Source organism: Microtus pennsylvanicus, chromosome 12 (genome assembly GCF_037038515.1).
Source record: "Microtus pennsylvanicus isolate mMicPen1 chromosome 12, mMicPen1.hap1, whole genome shotgun sequence".
Lineage (NCBI taxonomy): Eukaryota > Metazoa > Chordata > Mammalia > Rodentia > Cricetidae > Microtus > Microtus pennsylvanicus.
This window is the reverse complement of record NC_134590.1, coordinates 33,713,133-33,730,655: the sequence shown is the minus strand read 5'-3', so window position 1 is coordinate 33,730,655 and position 17,523 is coordinate 33,713,133. Positions and strand designations below refer to the sequence as shown.

General features: G+C 45.1%; 1 long non-coding RNA gene across 1 annotated transcript; it reads left to right on the top strand.

Moving 5' to 3' along the window:
- The first annotated feature begins 7,971 nt into the window (after positions 1-7,971).
- On the top strand, positions 7,972-15,838 carry LOC142832625 (uncharacterized). Its single transcript, XR_012907245.1, has 2 exons — positions 7,972-8,076; positions 13,266-15,838. It is a non-coding gene; the product is annotated as an uncharacterized LOC142832625 (long non-coding RNA).
- The last annotated feature ends 1,685 nt before the right edge of the window (positions 15,839-17,523 follow it).

Here is a 17,523-nt window from a genome sequence, read left to right as displayed (position 1 = left end):
TACCTGAGCACATTGTCATTTGTGCCCAAATACACATCTCTGGGTACAAAGTTCCTGCAAGTAGAGAGCGATCACATTTCCCCCATGTCTGTGCTAGGGACAAAGTCCAAAAGAAAGAAATGAATTCAAAGCTGAGGACTGAGTCTCCAAGGCCACATGTTTATTGGTATAAAGGAAGTGGAGACCTTCCTACGAGAGGGCTATGCATTCGGCACAGGTGGGCCCCTCCGTGGGAGGTCAAGGCAGCAATTTAAACTTTCCATCCTTCATATTATTACACTTGGTTGTGAGGGACAAAAATTCCAGTCAAACTAGATTGAAGGCAGAGGGAATTTATGGGTCCTCCGGTTCCCAAGGTCTCTACAGAAGGAAGGAAGTCGTCCTTGGGATTAAAGAGGCTCACTGATGGCAGAGTTCTTTCTCTTCATCTTTCTCACCTCTCAATCTACAGGTAGATGTTCCCAGCAACTCCAATCCACAACAGAAAGCCAGCTACCCCATGCCGTCCTGGAACCTTTCATTATTGGCTGAAATCATTTTGTGGGTGAGCTGGGGTCCCCAGGACAGCTTTGGAACTGCAATTGGGAGGTAACGATTTCCTCACCGAGGAATGCTGGGTAGATAAAAGCACCTGCTCACTCTTGTATCTTTGAGAGAAAGGAAATGAAGTGTTTCTCCTTCAAACTTGAATAAAAAACATTTCTGGGGGGGGGTTAAGAAAAATGTACCCTAAGCCAAGAAGCTATATAGCCTCCTGTGGTGAGGCGGAAAGAAGGGACAAAGGCCGTGGGTGTCAAAAGTGGCGGCCAGATGAATTCTGGTTTTGCTCTCTCTTGTTCCAGTTGGAGGAGCCTGGAGGGATTGTCCAGATGCGGCAGCGTGCACAGACTGCGCTGTCTACACTCTGGCCTGTCAGTCACCCAGGCCATGCCTTTGCTGGGGCGTGTGGCAGTAGCCTTTCTTAGCTTTCCTTTCCTTTTATGAAAAACCTCATTTTCACCTCACCCCACTTGGGTGTCCAGGCTTTTCAGGGAAGGTCATCTGTGGACTCAGGGGATAAAGACAGACTCGGGGCTATTACTTCTGTCTTAGAGAGCCTGACCCTTGAATGTATAAAGACACGGGTCTTTCAGAGCTGAAGCTAGCATAGGTGTTCTGGATGTCACAGAACTACTGTCAATTTGTTTTTCTATGGAGCAATGTCGAGAACACCCCGCCCCCCACCCCTGACATCTCATTTACAAGTTGTGGGGGAGTGAAGTCCAGTAGGAAGTCTGGAATTGGGAGGTTGTCAACTGTGAACTGTGCTAAGCACTCTCATGAGAAGCAGTTCCACAAAGAGGTTAGGGACCAGGGCCTTCTGGAGCCACAGCGGCTGTTTCTCTTGCCAGGATTGCGTTCTTGTGTCACTGAGCTGGTTTCCCCATCTCTGTGAAGGGGACAATACTAGTGTCCACTTGGCAGCATTGTTCTGAGGAACGTGATCAGTACCCAGCACGCAGAGCACTTTGTAAAGATTAGCTCTTCCCTCCCCTGCCCTCGTTGACGGATTCAGATTACGTCCCAGTGTGTATCATAGGGCTTCTGACGTCAGCATGTGCCGCTGGCCCCTCCACAAGCCACACAAAGTACTGGAACTTTGGCTCCAGCTCCCTGGATGCAGATTCTCCTCCCGCCCCTGTGTGTGATATCCTGGGTGGGTGGAATAACCCTCGACGGGCTAGGCATGCCACAGCATCCGTTTTTCTCACGGCACCAGGATGATCTCTCCAGACCCACTCACTCTTGTATGGGAAGAACAGTCCGTGATCGCCTGCTGTCCCGACACCCTGCCCAAGGGGAACAGACATAGGGAGGGTGGGGGAGGCCACCCAGGATCCACCCACGTCTTCCTTTGCCTCGCTGGTTGGCAGCTTTTCAGTAAATGAATGACATCCACCATAGACTGAGACTTCTGAATCTCCTATTTTGTCCCTGTCTCGCTCCCAAGTTTTTTGCTATTCTGGATTTCAGAAAATAGTTCAGTTGCCAAAATTGGTTGAATGAGCTCCTTTTAAAATTAGTCAAGTGATGAAAAATGACGCTTTGCCGGGTCGTTCTAACAAGCCCCTTTCACAGAAGTGTCCTGTGGAATAAGGTTTACAAAGTTAACATCAGACCTCCTCTGGCGTCCCTGCCAGGAGAACACAGACCTTCCCTACGTCTCCCTCCATAAACCGGAGGAGCAAGGTAATCGAAAGCATGGGTCACTGGCAGGTAATCTCACACCAAGGTATCCAAAAGATGGAGACACCTGTCATTCCTCAGGTACACAGTGTCCCTTTCTGGGCTTCTTGTGTGAGCCTCTCTGGATGGCCTGAGGCTTTAACCTCAGCGATTTAATTTAAAATTGGTTCAGTAGCTCATGTTTATGGATAAATGGGTAAAACAGTAAAGATCAAAAGCAAAAAATAAAATTACTATGGAATTGAATATTTCAGGAGGCCGAGCCCAGTAAACGCTAGTGAAGTGTGGTGTTCGGAACGAGAGGCCCCCACTTATGATAATGCGCCTAACAAGGAAATGAGATTGACACAGGATTCTGTTTCCCTGTCCCCCGAGGTTAGAGATTATGCGGGCCGTGTTGCCGTTTTTAGCTTCTTTGGTAATTCCTACAGTGAGAGACGACACTCTGCATATTTTTCACGTTGCTCTTCTGTCAGGTGCCAGGGTCTTTGAGGTAGCACAGAAAAGGCTCCTCTTCCCTGAGCTGCGGACTCCCTCCCTCCCTCCCCACCCTGCAGTGGCTCAGTGCCCCTTTGCCAGGGCTCATTTCTTTATTTATGTTCAGTTGCTAGGGAATTCCATGAGCCTGTCTAGCAACAACCGGTACTGGGTGAGATGATGTCTAAGAGAACCCTGGATTGATAATAGGTTTACAGTCATTCGATGCCTCGGTGTATACGCCAGGCCGTCCAGCAGGCAGGAAAAGCGAGTTCGCTACACAGAGAGCAGCGTGGCGCTGAAGGAAGAGCAAACTGGGGAGGCGTCTTTACGACCAAGCAGTGTGGATTGGGACCCACTGCTTCGTAATTGATGCTAACTGGGTACTTGGTAACAAGTGTCCTCAGTGAACCCCACTGTGTTAGTCGGACTTCCCAGAGGAAGAGAACAGTCCCTTAGCTGGTAGGTAGGTAGGCAGATTTGACACGGTTTTATTGGCAGTTTATGATGGAACAGCAGAGGGCTTAGCATATTGTGTTAAGGAGATTAGAAGATACATTCTGATCTCCAAACCCGGGCTGTACTCAAACCGGTCCACTTAGGGTTTGAGTGATGTGCTGGCCAACTGCTTTATATTCCAAACCCTCAGGAAGGTTGCATGCCTGAACAGTGGTCCAGGAGCTGCTTCTAGGTGTGCCCAGGAGCACGTAGTCTACATCATGAACCAACTCACAGAAACTTTCTGGAAAGTGAGCATTTTGTCCTAGAAACTTCTCTACCATGTTACACTTCCCTGCCTTAAAAAAGAAGCCTTAAATAGTCCAGGTTCATTGTGGAAAAGGCAAAAAGGAAAATACAGCCACCAACGAACGCGTTACCCATAATACTTCTACCCACAGATGGTGACTATCAACACAGACTTACATTCATCTTGCTGCTCTTTTTTCTTTTTTTCTTTTTCTTTTTCTTTTCATTTCTTTTCTTTCCTTCTTTTTTTTTTTGGTATGGTGTTTACATGCTTAGCAAGTAAGGAATTCTATCATACAGTTTGTCTAAGAAAAGTCCCCTCCCCCCCCTTTTTTGCCTTTCTTCCTAAAAATGATAGTGGTGGCTTAGGGGTGTGGACAGGGAACTGGCCTTTTTGAGTGTTGAGCAGTGTGGAGCGTTTTATTTACATTGCCCAATCACTCAGGACACCAGCCCAGGAAGCCAGCAGCCACAGGGTGTTGCGGGAGGTCCTCCCGCTCCTCCAGCCTATAGCCGCTGAGAGACCACGCCCCAATCAACAGTCTGAGGCCAGACTCCCTGGCACGTCTTCCATGCTCCCTTTGACAACCTCTTTGTCCATGGAAATTCTCTTCCTTGTTTTTCCTTTGTTTTCTCTGGCAGATACCTCCAGTGGTTTTGGTCTACAGCTTTGTGAAGCTTTACCTGGACTTTGGTTTATTTTTGAGAGAAGGACTTGTTATAGAGCTCTGGGCTCTCCCAGTGTCCTGACAGGATGATTCAATCTGGGAATCGTTAGGCTTCTTCCCCTCATTTATTTCTTCTCCCTTCATGTTTTTGTGTAACTCCACCCCCAGCTTCCAGCTGGACCACAATTAACTGATTTCTGAATTTGGTTCATCAGTGTTATTTTTAACTAAATCTCAATTGTTTGATTTTACCAATAAAGACTCGGGAACCAGATGTTGGGGTGATAGCCAGCTAGCTCAGAGAGCAGAGAAACCATCCAACTGACTGTCCTCCTCTGCTGGCGTCCCAGAAGCACCCGCCAAAACCTCTCAAACCCACTGTCCTTCCCCTCTACTTCCTGTGTCTTTCTATCTGTCCTGACTCCCTCCTGCTCTCTCTCTTTTTTTTTTTATTATAACCCTATGTTCACTTCCTGTAGACTGGTTGCTTTCTCCACCTCTTGACCTATGGTTGACTTTACTTATTTGTTTATTTCAAGCAGAAAACTCTTGGATTAAAGGTGCGTGCTAGGGCTGAGCCACACCACAACTGAGAAACAAGCTTTCCAGTAAATAACGAAATCGTGGGGGTTCACAGTGTGAAGATTCCTGCAGCAGCCCAGGGTCTGTAGCTCCTAAGATCTGTGTGCAACCTCATGTTGGGAAGAGAGAGATTCTCTTCTTTATCTGTGCCATCTGGCCATCTGTGTAGTATGTTTAGGGGACAGAGATGCTGCTTGTGCAGTTTTGGAAAACGACGCCTCAGCTCAGCTTTGAAAACTTCAGTGGGAATGCTGAAGGTGGGTTGGTGGGTGTGGAGGAGCATTATGTAGCCCTGGCTGTCCTGGAGCCCACTCTGTAGACCAGTTGTCTCGAGCTCACAGAGATCCTCCTGCCTCTGCCTCCCGAGTGCTGGGATTGAAGGTGTGCGCCACCATACCCGGTTCTCCTTTTGGAAGTCTAGAGCTTCATTTTACAGCTTCCAAGGCCTATAGAATCACCACCAGAGTTTAACGAAGTGCCTTGGGTCACGTCCCATCTCTGCTCAAGTGTGGCGCTTTCCTTTCTTACTCAGGCCACACCCAACACAGCACGTGCACATTTCTGTCCGTCCTTGATCTCACCCTCTGTCCTCATTGTGCCCTGTGATGTGTGGCTGTTTCTGGAAAAACCAAGGAATTCATGTTCTCCATTTGCTGACCCCTCTGCCCGGGCCTCTCCTTTGAGGCACACCACTCCCCTCTTCAGCTCTGTTCAGTCTGTGGTTAGCTTCTCAGCGTCAGCTACAGAAAGAGATCAGGTGTCACCTTCTCAGTGAGACCCCCCTGACGCAGCCCCATGTGCCCAGAGCTCCTGCCTGCGTTCACCACGGTCCTACAATCCTTGTGAGCCATTGGCCTGTCCTCCCTAGCGTGGCAACCCCAGAAAGTACATGGTTTTGATTGCTGCAGTAGCCCAAGCACCTAGAACAGTGCCTTACTTGATAAATATTTGTTGAATGAATGAACCAGAAGCAATTTCCTCCAGGGTCAAATGACCATGACCAGGGAACCCTTCCTATATAGATACAGATGTCCGCTTACTAATGGGATAGATGGCCTTTCGTAAAGTGGCTGTAACATAAAATCTGTTTAAGTCTTCATCCTCATTGTGGACTTAAATATGTATTTCTGTGGAGAAAAAATTTCACAGGAGATTAAACAAGGATTGGGCAAGCTTCCAAGCCTGTGGTGTTGCTGGCCGCCGTCAGGCCCGTTGCCTGCTGTCATGGCTTTCGCTGTTCCATTCTTGCTCTTTTTGACACTTGGTGCCCACAGGGTGGTTCTCATGTGCTCTCTGTCTCCAGGGAGGGCTTTTTTTTTTTAAACTGTCCAGATTCTCTCCCTCCCTCCATACTCATTATGTTCTGAACTTCCCATTCTCTCGCTTCTTCTTGGGGTTAATGTATGCTATTATCTAGAAGTTGCCAATCACCCTCTTGCAGATACAAGGGAAGTCACAGCATTAGAAATGCAGATTTCATGTCTGTGTCCTCGCTGGCCCTGAAGCAGCCCTAACAAACACTCCTCGGAGTCCTCCAAGGGAAGTCCCGCGGTCTCCATGCCAGCGGTAGACAGTTTACTGGCTGCCATGTTCTTTCTGCTGCTTTGGCTCTTTGCTGAGATCTGTGACAGAGACCACCCTCATCGGTGGCCATACACTTCAGAGACGTTTCTCTGTCAGTGCTGCTGCCTTTTGATTCTCCCAAGGCTCTGGCTCTCCTGGTGCCAGGAAGAGGTGACATGTCGAGAGATGGCCCAGTGCCTCTGGGCACTGACAAGCATTGCTTGTTTTTTTTTCTTTATTTCTTGGACTTTTTCTATTTTGTTTGTTTAGTGTCTGGTTGCAACTTTGGAATGACAGTTGGCCTAATTTTTGTTTTTCCTATCCAAGTTTCAGAAATCGCAAGGTCAGTTTGGCTTGGACCTCAAGCCTGAGATCCGTGAGCTTCCTGACCCATGTAGGTGTTACTGTGAAGAATTTGAATGATTGGCTGAGGGAGCCTGGGTTGGGAACATGATCATGACTTATTCCAAAGAGTCACTGTTTTTGTCTTGTGTAGGGGACACTGTTCCCTCAATAAGATATCCATGGTGGGGAGTGGAGAGATGGCTCAGTGGATAAGAGTACTTGCTCTTCAAGCGTGAGGGCCTGAGTTTGAATCCCCAACACTCACATACAAAGCTGGGCTTTAAAAAAAAAAACAGCTGTGCTTGAGTGAATATGCCTGTGACCCCAGCACTGAGGAGTGGGTCCTGAGAGTTTTCTGGCTGGCTAACCGCTGGCAAGCTTCCGATTCAGTGAGAAACTGTTTCAAGACAGCAAGGCGGAGAGTGATAGAGGGAGCCCCTGCTCAGTTATTTATTCTCTTAGTTTTCAAATTAGATAGGTATTGAGAATTATATGTTTGTCATATTTATGTTTAGGTTAATCAGGTCTTTTAGATACATAGAGATTATTTTTAGTATAGATAGTATAATCTTCAGCCTCTTTGAAGAGCTGTAGAAAATGGCCTTTAATCTAACCTAGGATTCTGTGCCAACGAGATACAATTTCTCCTGGCAACACCACTCTACTCCTGAGAGATTGTTGAGCACCAAAGACACTCCACTGGGAGCTTGTCTTCTTGGCAGAACTGGCCTTTGGGTTAAGAAAAGCCCATTCCTCAACTACTGACCAAGATATGAAACAGGATTGTCTTATCTTGCCAAGACAGGGTAGGATAATTCTAAGAAAGTTCCTTGCATTTGATGTTAGGCCTTAGCCAAAGTTGGTTGACTCAACATTGCAAACGAGACTTTGGGTGATTGCCCAGGTAGTCAGTTGTCTCTATCATTTGTTGTACATTTTGGATATCTCTCATTTGTTAAGTAATATTTATTCCCTTCTCAGATCTTTGATGGAGTTGAAGATTATTTAATTGTAGTTACTTTCTACATTATTTAGACTCCTTGAGATAGAATGCCTAGCAAAACTTTTGTTCTCAATATTGTTTGTTATATTTATCATTTGTTATTATTGTTTATAGTTATATTTGGTTTAGTTCTGTCTTATTTAGACAAAAGGGGGAGATGTAGGGTTAAGACAGCCCCTTTAGGGGGCAGAGTTTGCCTCGGGCGAATGCATACCGATAAATGGGTGCGCTGGAGGCTGCTCCGCCCTTTCTTTCCTACCTCCTGTGCTACGCGGGAACTTCAGTTCTGTAAGTTTATCATTAAAGTGGTAAATATTCTTTAATATCTGCATTGCATTTATTTACGCCGATACAGCTGACGGACAGTCATTCAGAGAAGAGTGCAGGCAGAGGAAACCAACCACTCTTTTAAGAGCAAGAGTTCTATAACACAACCAACTAAATCAGAACAGAGAGCTCCAGCAGGTAAACTCCAGTGTCAGCCATGAGTTGAAGTAATGTCCAGAATAGCCCGTGTCATTTCCTGGGACCTGTTTCCTGCTCTGACAAAACTTGTGTTAAGAGAATGACAAGACTCTCTCAGCAGAGGGGTTTGGGTGTCTGATCTATATATGTATTTCTTTCTCTCTTTCCTCTACACCTGTTTACCTGCTCACCCCATCTGTCTGTCTGTCTATCTATCTATCTATCTATCTATCTATCTATCTATCTATCTATCTGTGGTTATAGACTTAAGTACTGTGGTGTCTGGTTCCTTTGTTTGGTTTATTTAAATCATTTGCCAACTACAGTCAAAGTACTTAAGTCCTTTGACTTAACTTAAGTGTTTCGTGTTTTTAAGGTCAGGTATATATATATTTTTTTAAATTAAAAATTGATATAAGTTTATATTGCATGCTTGTTTTATATCTCTATAAAATCTAGGAACCACAAATGAGAGAAAGCACTTAGGTGTGTTTTTGAAGTGGACTAGTGTCATGCTACTGATAAGAGACCAGACTAGCCCACACAAAGCCACTGAGTGTATATGGAAGAGAAATCCTGCATTATGAAGTATAGGTGGGAGAGAAAATAAGTAAGAATGAGGTAACTAGAGTTTCCAGATTAAGAGTTGAACATTAGGCCTGGGCATGCAGCATCATAATAAACATAAGTATTTGATCCTTTATTTTTTTAATTGTTGTTTTGTTTTTCAAGAGAGGGTTTCCCTGTGTAGTAGCCCTGTGGTCCCGCAGCCATTCAGTCCCAAAGAAACACACAAAGGCCTACATTAATCATAAACCAGTTGACCTGTTAGCTCAGGCTTCTTATTAACTCTTACATCCTATGTTAACCCATAATTCCTGTCTGTGTCAGCCATGTGGCTTGGTACCTTTTATCAGTGAGGCATTCTCATCTTGCTTCCTCTGTGTTTGGGTGACGACTGCAGACTCAGCCTTTCCTTCTTCCAGAATTCTACTGTTCTGGTTGCCTCACCTCTATTTCCTGCCTGTCTGGCTACTGGCCAATCAGTTTTTATTAAAATAATACAAGTGACAGGGTGCAAGACCATTGTCCCACAGCATTGACTGTCCCAGAACTCTCTTTGTAGACCAGGCTGTCCTCAAACTCAGAGATCCACCTGCCTCTTCTTCCTATGTCTGGCATATTTGAACTTTCATTAGAAGTTTTTTTTTATTTTTGCTTGAGTTTTTTTTAGTGCTCTTCCACTGCATAGGTCTTTTACTCAATACCTGTTCACCCAACATATTTAATAAGCATATACTATGTAGGCACCGCATCATGAGTTGGTGGAAAAATAAAATTCATTTCTTTTCTTATTGAATTGGGAGGCACAGGCAGTTAATATGTGGAAAGACATGTCACGACAGTCCCTGCTGAGAAGGAAAACTGGTAGTGATCTGTTCTCGTTAGCTCTCTATTGCTGTGATGCAACACCATGACCAGAAGCAACTTGGGCAGGACAGGGTGTAGTTCAGCTGTGCTTCCACATCCTACTCCATCACTGAGGGAGTCGGGGCATGAACTGAAGCAGAAGCCTTAGCAGGGGTTCTCACCCTTTCTAATGCTGCCACCTGTAATACAGTCCTCATGTTGTGGTGAATCCCAACCATAAACGTATGCTTGTTGCTACTTCATGACTGTAACTTTGCTACTGTTATGAGTCATAGTGTAAATATTTCTGGAGATAGAGGTTTGTCAAAGGGGTCACGACCCACAGGTTGAGAACCAGTACTTATTGGCTTATTCAGCCTGCTTTCTTGTATTATCCAGGACCCCTGCACAGGTCTGGCCCCTCCCTTCCACATCAGTCACTAATTACGAAAATGCTGCCTGGGGCTGGAGACAGGTCTCAGTGGTTAAGAACATGTATTGTTCTTGCAGAGAGCCTAAGTTCAATTCCCAGCACCCACATCAGTCAGCTTACAGCTGCTTGTAACTCCGGCTCCACGGGATGACCCTAACCTCAGAAACATGCACATATACAGGCAGACACACGTGCATATAAATCAATATTAATAAAAGTATTAAAAAGAGAAAATGCTCCACAGGCCAATCTTATGGAGGCATTGACAAACCAACAAAAACCAGCCAGGACGTGGAGAGAGAAGAAGGGAGGTGGAAGCATCCAGACTCCCACAGGGCAGCCAGGGAGACCGAAGAGACAGCATTTCACAGAGACCTGTACACAGCATGAGAAGCAGTGTGTCTTTGTGAGGGAAGACTAGAGAGAGGGACCAAGGGGCAGATGTCCGTGTTCTCGAGGGATCCAAGGACTGAAGCAGGTGTGGAGTGCTTCATGGCGACTAGAAAATGACCTGGCAGGAGGTGGGAGGAGAAAGTGGCCGTGGCAGCAGAGATTGACAGGATGACCTGAATAATCTGGACAAGGTATGAATGTTGAGGTTTCGTTTTAATTTTAATTTCTACTTTATCTGTGAGTGTTTCGCCTTTATGTATGTTATGTGCCCTGGGAAACAGGGAGTCAGAGCCTCTGGAACTGCAGTGACAGACAGTTGTTAGTTAGCTGTTAGTTAGTGCAGGTGCTGGGAGCTGAACCCCGGTCCTCTGCAGGAGCAGCACGTGCTCTTAACCACAGGACCATCTCGTCAACCTCTTGAAGTTTAAATCTTGTGTAGTAGATGGTTGGAAGGCCTTCACTAAGCTGTGACAGCCTCTGATACATGTTTTAGTCAAGGCTGTCAGGAGTGGTAGTGACCCTGGTTGTTAGGCTGGGGTGGTTGTCACTAGCAGGGTTGCCGTTTTCTCACCGTGTTCAAGGCTTCACCTTCATCTACTTCAGATATTGGCTTCTGCATTCTCATTGCTTTAAAAACTAATCATGATTACTCTTTTATATGACATTTATAAAAATGAGGGGAAAGTGATAGGAAATGAATATCCCATATATCGTGCTCTCTGAGGAAAATGTGACAATGGATAGCTGGTTAGCATCTCTAACTTCGGTGTATCGGTATACTATTGCCATTGTGACTGTGATATTGCCAGGGTGATTTTGTGTGTCACTACAAGGAAGCAGGGCAAAGCAGGGGTAAAGGCTGCAGAGAGAATTTTGTAACACTGTCAATTGTGTGAGAATAGAAACTCATCTAACAGGTGGAGTGTTGGCCACACATAGTGACACGCGCCTGTTATCCTGGCACTTGGGAGGTTGAGGCAGGAGGATTCGGAGTTTGAGGCCAGCCTGGGTTACATAGTGAGTTAAAGGCCTGCCTGGATACACAGTAGGAACCTGTTTCAAAAATTGAACTGAACCAGAATTTAAAAAAAAAAATGTGTGTGTGTGTATGTCTCTCTGTGAGTGTATATCTATGTGAATGTATGTGTGTATATTACTGTGTGTACGTGTATGTGTGTGAATATGTACATCTCTCTCTGTGTGTAGTGTGTGTGTGCACGTGGATGTGTATATGTCTCTCTGTGAAGTGTGTGTATGCGTGTATGTATGTATATGTGTGTGAGTGTATGTCTGTGTGTATGTATGAGTGTGAGTGTGTACGTCTCTCTCTGTGTGTGTCTGTGTGTGTCCATCTTCAGGACCTGATGTTGTGATCCAGAAGAGTGCAGAGTGGAGGATTAAAAACGTACCATAGGTTGCAAATAGAGCTCATCCTTTTTGCTTCTTCTCCTTCCTATTATGAAAACAAATGTGTGTGGGGGGTGGGGGGAGTGTCTAATGACTGATGTTTTAAACATCAGTGTAAGAAAATTTTAAGAATCTTAACGACTCTTATCCTGAAAAAGCACCACTTTATTGTTGCCTGACATTTACTAAATAGCAACTATATATGAGCTTCATGGTTTCAGATGTGATTTATTTAAAAAGAGGCAGCTCCTTTAACACTTGGAGCCTCAGTAGAAAGCTGGGGGGATGCTTAGGGGGCAAAGCACTTATTGCACAAGCATAAGGACTATAGTTGGGGTCTCCAGAGCCCAGGTAAAGTCTAGGTGGGGGTGGCAATCTGACTGGAATCCAAACAGTGGGAAGACAGAAGTAGGGGACCCCCAGAGCAGGCTGTTTAGGCAGACTACCCGTATCGGAGAGTTCGGGCTTCAGTTGAGAGACTCTGTCTTGGCGAATGAAGTGGAGAGCAATTAAGGAAAACAGGGTGTGGCCTCAGGTCTTTATTCTCCTGTCACATACATATGCACCTACTCGTACTTGTGTGCTCATATACATACAAACACATAACACTACACACACAAACCCCACACATGTTCATGCACCTACTCGTATTTGTTTGCTCATACACATACAAACACACACATGTATACACACTGCACATACCCCCCAAACATGTACATGTGCACCTCCTCATATTTGTGTGCTCATACACATACAACCACATACACAACACATGTGTGCACATGTTCACTCATGAAAAAGAAAGAAAACTTCAGTGGGTGTTACTCACAGGCCTCCACTTCCTGCTAGGTTCCAAGTCAGGCATTTTGTTTGCACTCACTCGATTTCTTTTTTCAGTTTATCTGTATGGTGCTGGGGATAGACCCAGGGCCTCATGTGTGCCAGGCAAATGCTCAGTACCGAGCTACATTCCTTTCTCCATTCACCCCTTAAATCCCAAGCAACCCAAAACTTGGTATTGTTTCACTCGTTCCACGGAGACAAAGTTGTATAGCATTGCAAAGTGAAGGCATAGCAGAGCTGAACCTGGAGGTGTTCTGTCGGCTTCCACCCTGTATTAGTGAGGGTTTCTACACTCATGGTGAAGACACACCATGACCATGGTAACTCTTCTAAAGGGAAACATCTCATTGGGGTGGCTCACCAGTTTCAGAGATTTAGTCCATTATCATCATGATGAGACATGGCGGCATGCAGGCAGACATGGTGCTAGAGAAGGAGCTGAGAGTTCTACATCTTGCAGGCATCAGGAGATGAACTGACTCTGGGTGTCAAGCATCTGTGAGAACTCAGAGTCCACCTCCACAGAGACAGGCTTCCTCCGACAAGACCACACCTACTCCAACAAGCCACACCTCCATTCTGTGACTGTTGTAGGGAGCCAGGTCCTAGAATAGGAAGGGTCATCTCTCTAGAAATGACTTTGGGGTGTGAGGGTCTGCGTGGCAGAGAAGTTTCACGTGCTCTTTTCCTTTCTTTTTGGCAGATGTTGGCGACTGAACACAAGGCCTTACACGTGACAGACAAGAGCTTTACCTACTAATAAACTTATATATAGTTCCAAACGCATAACAACTTTGCCTACATTCTTTGGACCTTAAAATATAAAGCATAATATTGATTAAAGGTTGTATATCGACACTAAATGGGAAGGACCAGATGTGACATCGATAAATGTACCAAGGTCCCAATGCAGCCAACAGAGACTGATGGAATTTAACGTTCTTCAGCTGCTGAAAACTCAGGTTGGGTTGGGCTGACCCTGCTCTGGAGTTTGTTCAGTGTCCTTCCCTGACCTTTCCCTCTGTCTCCACCTCTCTCTGTTGCTCTCCCTTTATCTGACAAGAAAGGTGAAGAGTAGTCAACAGTTGTATTTAAGTGGAGGCTGAGGCCAGCGACTGTTGAAACAACACCGTAAAGTTCCAGGTATTAAAACAGTGCCTGGGTGGGAATCTAGCAGCAGGCCAGGAGGAGCCCAAGGTCGCAGAGAGCGTAACCTAAAGGTGTTTAAAGCTTTTGAAAGAGAGAAATCACCCGCGTCCGAGGAAAAGACTGTGACACACCCAAGTCACTATTTGTTTTTCAAGACAGGGTTTCTCTGTAGTTTTTAGAGCCTGTCCCGGAACTAGCTCTTGTAGACCAGGTTGGCCTGCCTCTGCCTCCCAAGTGCTGGGATTAAAGTCACGCACCACCACTGCCGGGCTCCCAAGTGACTATAAATGTCCCTTGCGTGTTGCTTTTTGTTTCAGATAGATCCCTTCTTCTAGAGTTTACGCAGATCCAGTCAAAAATACCTTGGTCATTCTGACTGACCCTTTTGGGTTGATCTAGAGTAAACTTTACTTTTTACAATACAAAATTTACTGCCCAGAAGACTTCACATCTACCAGTTTTTGAACATGCAGTGTATGAAGAAGCATGACTTTGAACTGAACAAGCCCCAGAACGTACGCGCCAAGCCAGTGAAATGGCTCTGTAGCTAAAGGTACTTGCTGCCAAGCCTGACAATATGAGTTCGAGCCCCAGAACCCACAGGATGAATGGAGAGAGTGGATTCCTGCGAGTTGTTCTCTGACCTCCACACCACGAGTAAGTGTGGGTAGTCACTAACGACTTGTAGAAAATAAAACAGTGCATCTCAAGAGCTCATCTGCTTTGCAGTAGAACTAGGCATCTTTTCTGCAGGAAGGTGCAGGCTTTCCTCAGTGAAAGCCCCTTTGTTTGCTGGGGATGCTATTTTGGGAACGTCCCCAGGGCTTCCAGTAATACCCCTCTCTTTTGTTTGTGCTTATCAGTTTTGCAGCCACCACCCATTGAGGAGCTGTGGTGTCAGGTGACAGTTTCACTAAAGGGTGGTTTTTCTTTTTAAGCTGTGGTCCTGGGGATGGGACTTAAATGTATTTATGCCAAGTAAATAATTGGAACTATGGACAAAAGTCTTTATACAGAAATACTAATTATTGGGTGAATAATCAAAGCTATTTACTGTTATAGGAATTTACTCGTTATACATAAAAACTGTAAGTAATCAAAGATGATCATAATTTTGGTTCTATGTCAATAAAACTGTTTAAGAGAGAGTATGGATACACATAAGAATATTAAACCAAGGTATTTGTAGTGACTTTCCCTGACATTATAGGTGATTTTCATTTCTTTCATTAAGTGTTTCGAAGTTCTCTAAAGCTTCTACGCATGTTCTCTTTACACTTTTTTTTTTTAAAAAAAGATTCGGTTAAAAAAAACAATTAAGGATGTTCTCTTTGGTTTTCGACACACTGGAAGCAGATTTTCCTTGGATGGTTACCCAGTTAAATGGTCACTCTTTGGTGCTGCAGTGTGAATTAATTTACGTACTTCTTTGTAGCTAGGAGCCAGAGAAAGAAAACAGAACAGGAAGGTTGTATACACCAGTATAATCCAGGCTGGATTCTTTTCTCTTCTGATTCTTAAAGAAATTAAAACATCTTCTTTGGGCTCCTGAGGACCAAAGCACTGTTAGTATGTGACATGCTTCATGGTGCCCTGCGTCAGGGAAGAGGCGCAGAGGCTTAGGGACCAGGCCCTGGACAGAGGTGGAATTCCTGTTCTGTACTCTGTTTTTCTTAGTCTGTCCTGGGATTACACCAGCAGGTGGTAGGCTCCTAAAAGTTAGGATGAAACGTTGCCTCCTGGCCTCCTGTAGCCTTGAGAATTTTCGTGTCTTAGTCCTCTGTGATGTTAGCTTCAGTTGTCTCCAGGACCCACAGTCACCTCAGAAGAGAATCCCAAGAAGGGATCGATCTACATTGGGTCCACGGGGGAGGAGCACATGTCTTTGTGGGGTGGCTTTACTCAGTTGATGTAGGAGGACACAGGCCACTGTGGGTGGCAACCACTCCCCAGCCAGGGCTCCTGAACTGTGTGAGAGAGGAGCAAGGGAGCAGGTCAGCCCGTTTGCAGCCAGGTTCTCCACTCCCAACTGTAGGTGGGACACCGCTGTTTGAAGCTCTTGCCTTGACTTCCCCACAGCGATGGCCTGTGACGGGAATTTAAGCGGAAATAAACCCCTTTATCTAAGCTGCCTTTTGTCAGTGGGTTTTATTGAAGCAATGGAAATGAATCTAGGACACTTGGTATGGATAACCCAGATTTTAAGTTATTCAGAGTTCTCGCCAAGTCCTGTGCTAAAATGTGCTTCACATTCCCAAGTCCTTTTCTGTGTGTGTGTGTCCGTGTCCAGGTACACAGAGAGTGTAGGAGCATGTGAATGGGTGCATATATGTGTGCATTCATGTGGAGCCTGATCGACAGCCTTGGAAACTTCCTTAGATGCTGGCTATGTTTTCTTGAGACAGGGTCTCTCACTAAGGAGGTTCATCTGACTGATCGTGAAACCAGGGATCCACTTGTCTTTGTCTCCTTAGGACTGGGATTATAAAGACATATACCACCCTGGCTAGCTCTTTACCCTTTTAATGTGGGTTCTAGGGATCAAACTCGGGCTGTGCCTGTGGGGCAAACACTTTACCAAGGAAGCTGTCTTACCGGCCTCCCAAGTTTTTTTTTTTTTTTTTCCTTTTTCTGTTTTGTTCCCAAGGCCTTTCATTGGAAGATGTGGTAAATGTGACTTTCTGTTTGGGGTCAGGGGCTGAGAAGGCATGGTGACCACTGGTTTCTCCCTAGGGAGTCTATGTCAGGGGTAGTCATTATTAAGTGTAAAGAAAAAGGAGACTCCAAAATATACAAAGAACTCAAGAAATTGGACACCAAAAGAACACACAATCCAATTAAAAAAATGGAGTACAGACCTAAACAGAGAACTCTCAACAGAGGAATCTAAAATGGCTGAAAGACACTTAAGGAAATGTTCAACATCCTTAGTCATCAGAAAAATGCAAATCAAAACAACTCTTGAGATTCCATCTTACACCTGTAAGAATGGCCAAGATCAAAAACATTGATGACAACGTATGCTGGAGAGGTTGTGGGGTAAAGGGAACACTTCTGCATTGCTGGTGGGAATGCAAGCTGGTACAACCCCTTTGGATGTCAGTGTGGCGATTTCTCAGAAAATTAGGAAACAACCTTCCTCAAGACCCACTAATACCACTTTTGGGTATATATCCAAAGGATGCTCAATCGTGCCACAAGGACATGTGCTCAACTATGTTCATAGCAGCTTTGTTTGTCATAGCCATAACCTGGAAACAACATAAATGCTCCTCGAGCAAAGAATGGATAAAAAAAAAAGTTGTACATTTACACAATGGAGTACTACACAGCAGAAAAAAAATAACGACAGCTTGAAGTTTGCAGAAAAATGGATATAACTAGAAAACATTGTTTTGAGTGAGGTAACCCAGACACAGAAAGACAATTATCACATGTACTCACTCATAGGTGGTTTTTAAACATAAAGCAAAGAAAGCCAGCCTACACACCACAATCCCAGAGAACTTAGACAACAATATGGACACTAAGAGAATCTTACATAGATCTAATCTACATGGGAAGTAGAAAATAGAAAAAGACAAGATCTCCTGAGTAAATTGGGAGCATGGGGACCTTGGGGGAGGGTTGAAGCGGGGAGGGGAGAGGCAGGGAGGGGAGCAGAGAAAAATGTAGAGCTCAATAAATATCATGGAAGGAAAAAGAAAAAGGAGAAACAAGGTTTGATTTTAGGTATTTTGGATTTCATGTTAAGTTCTCTACCGTGTGGCTATACCCCAGCTCTCTGGACTGGCACTATAGCAAGATTGTCA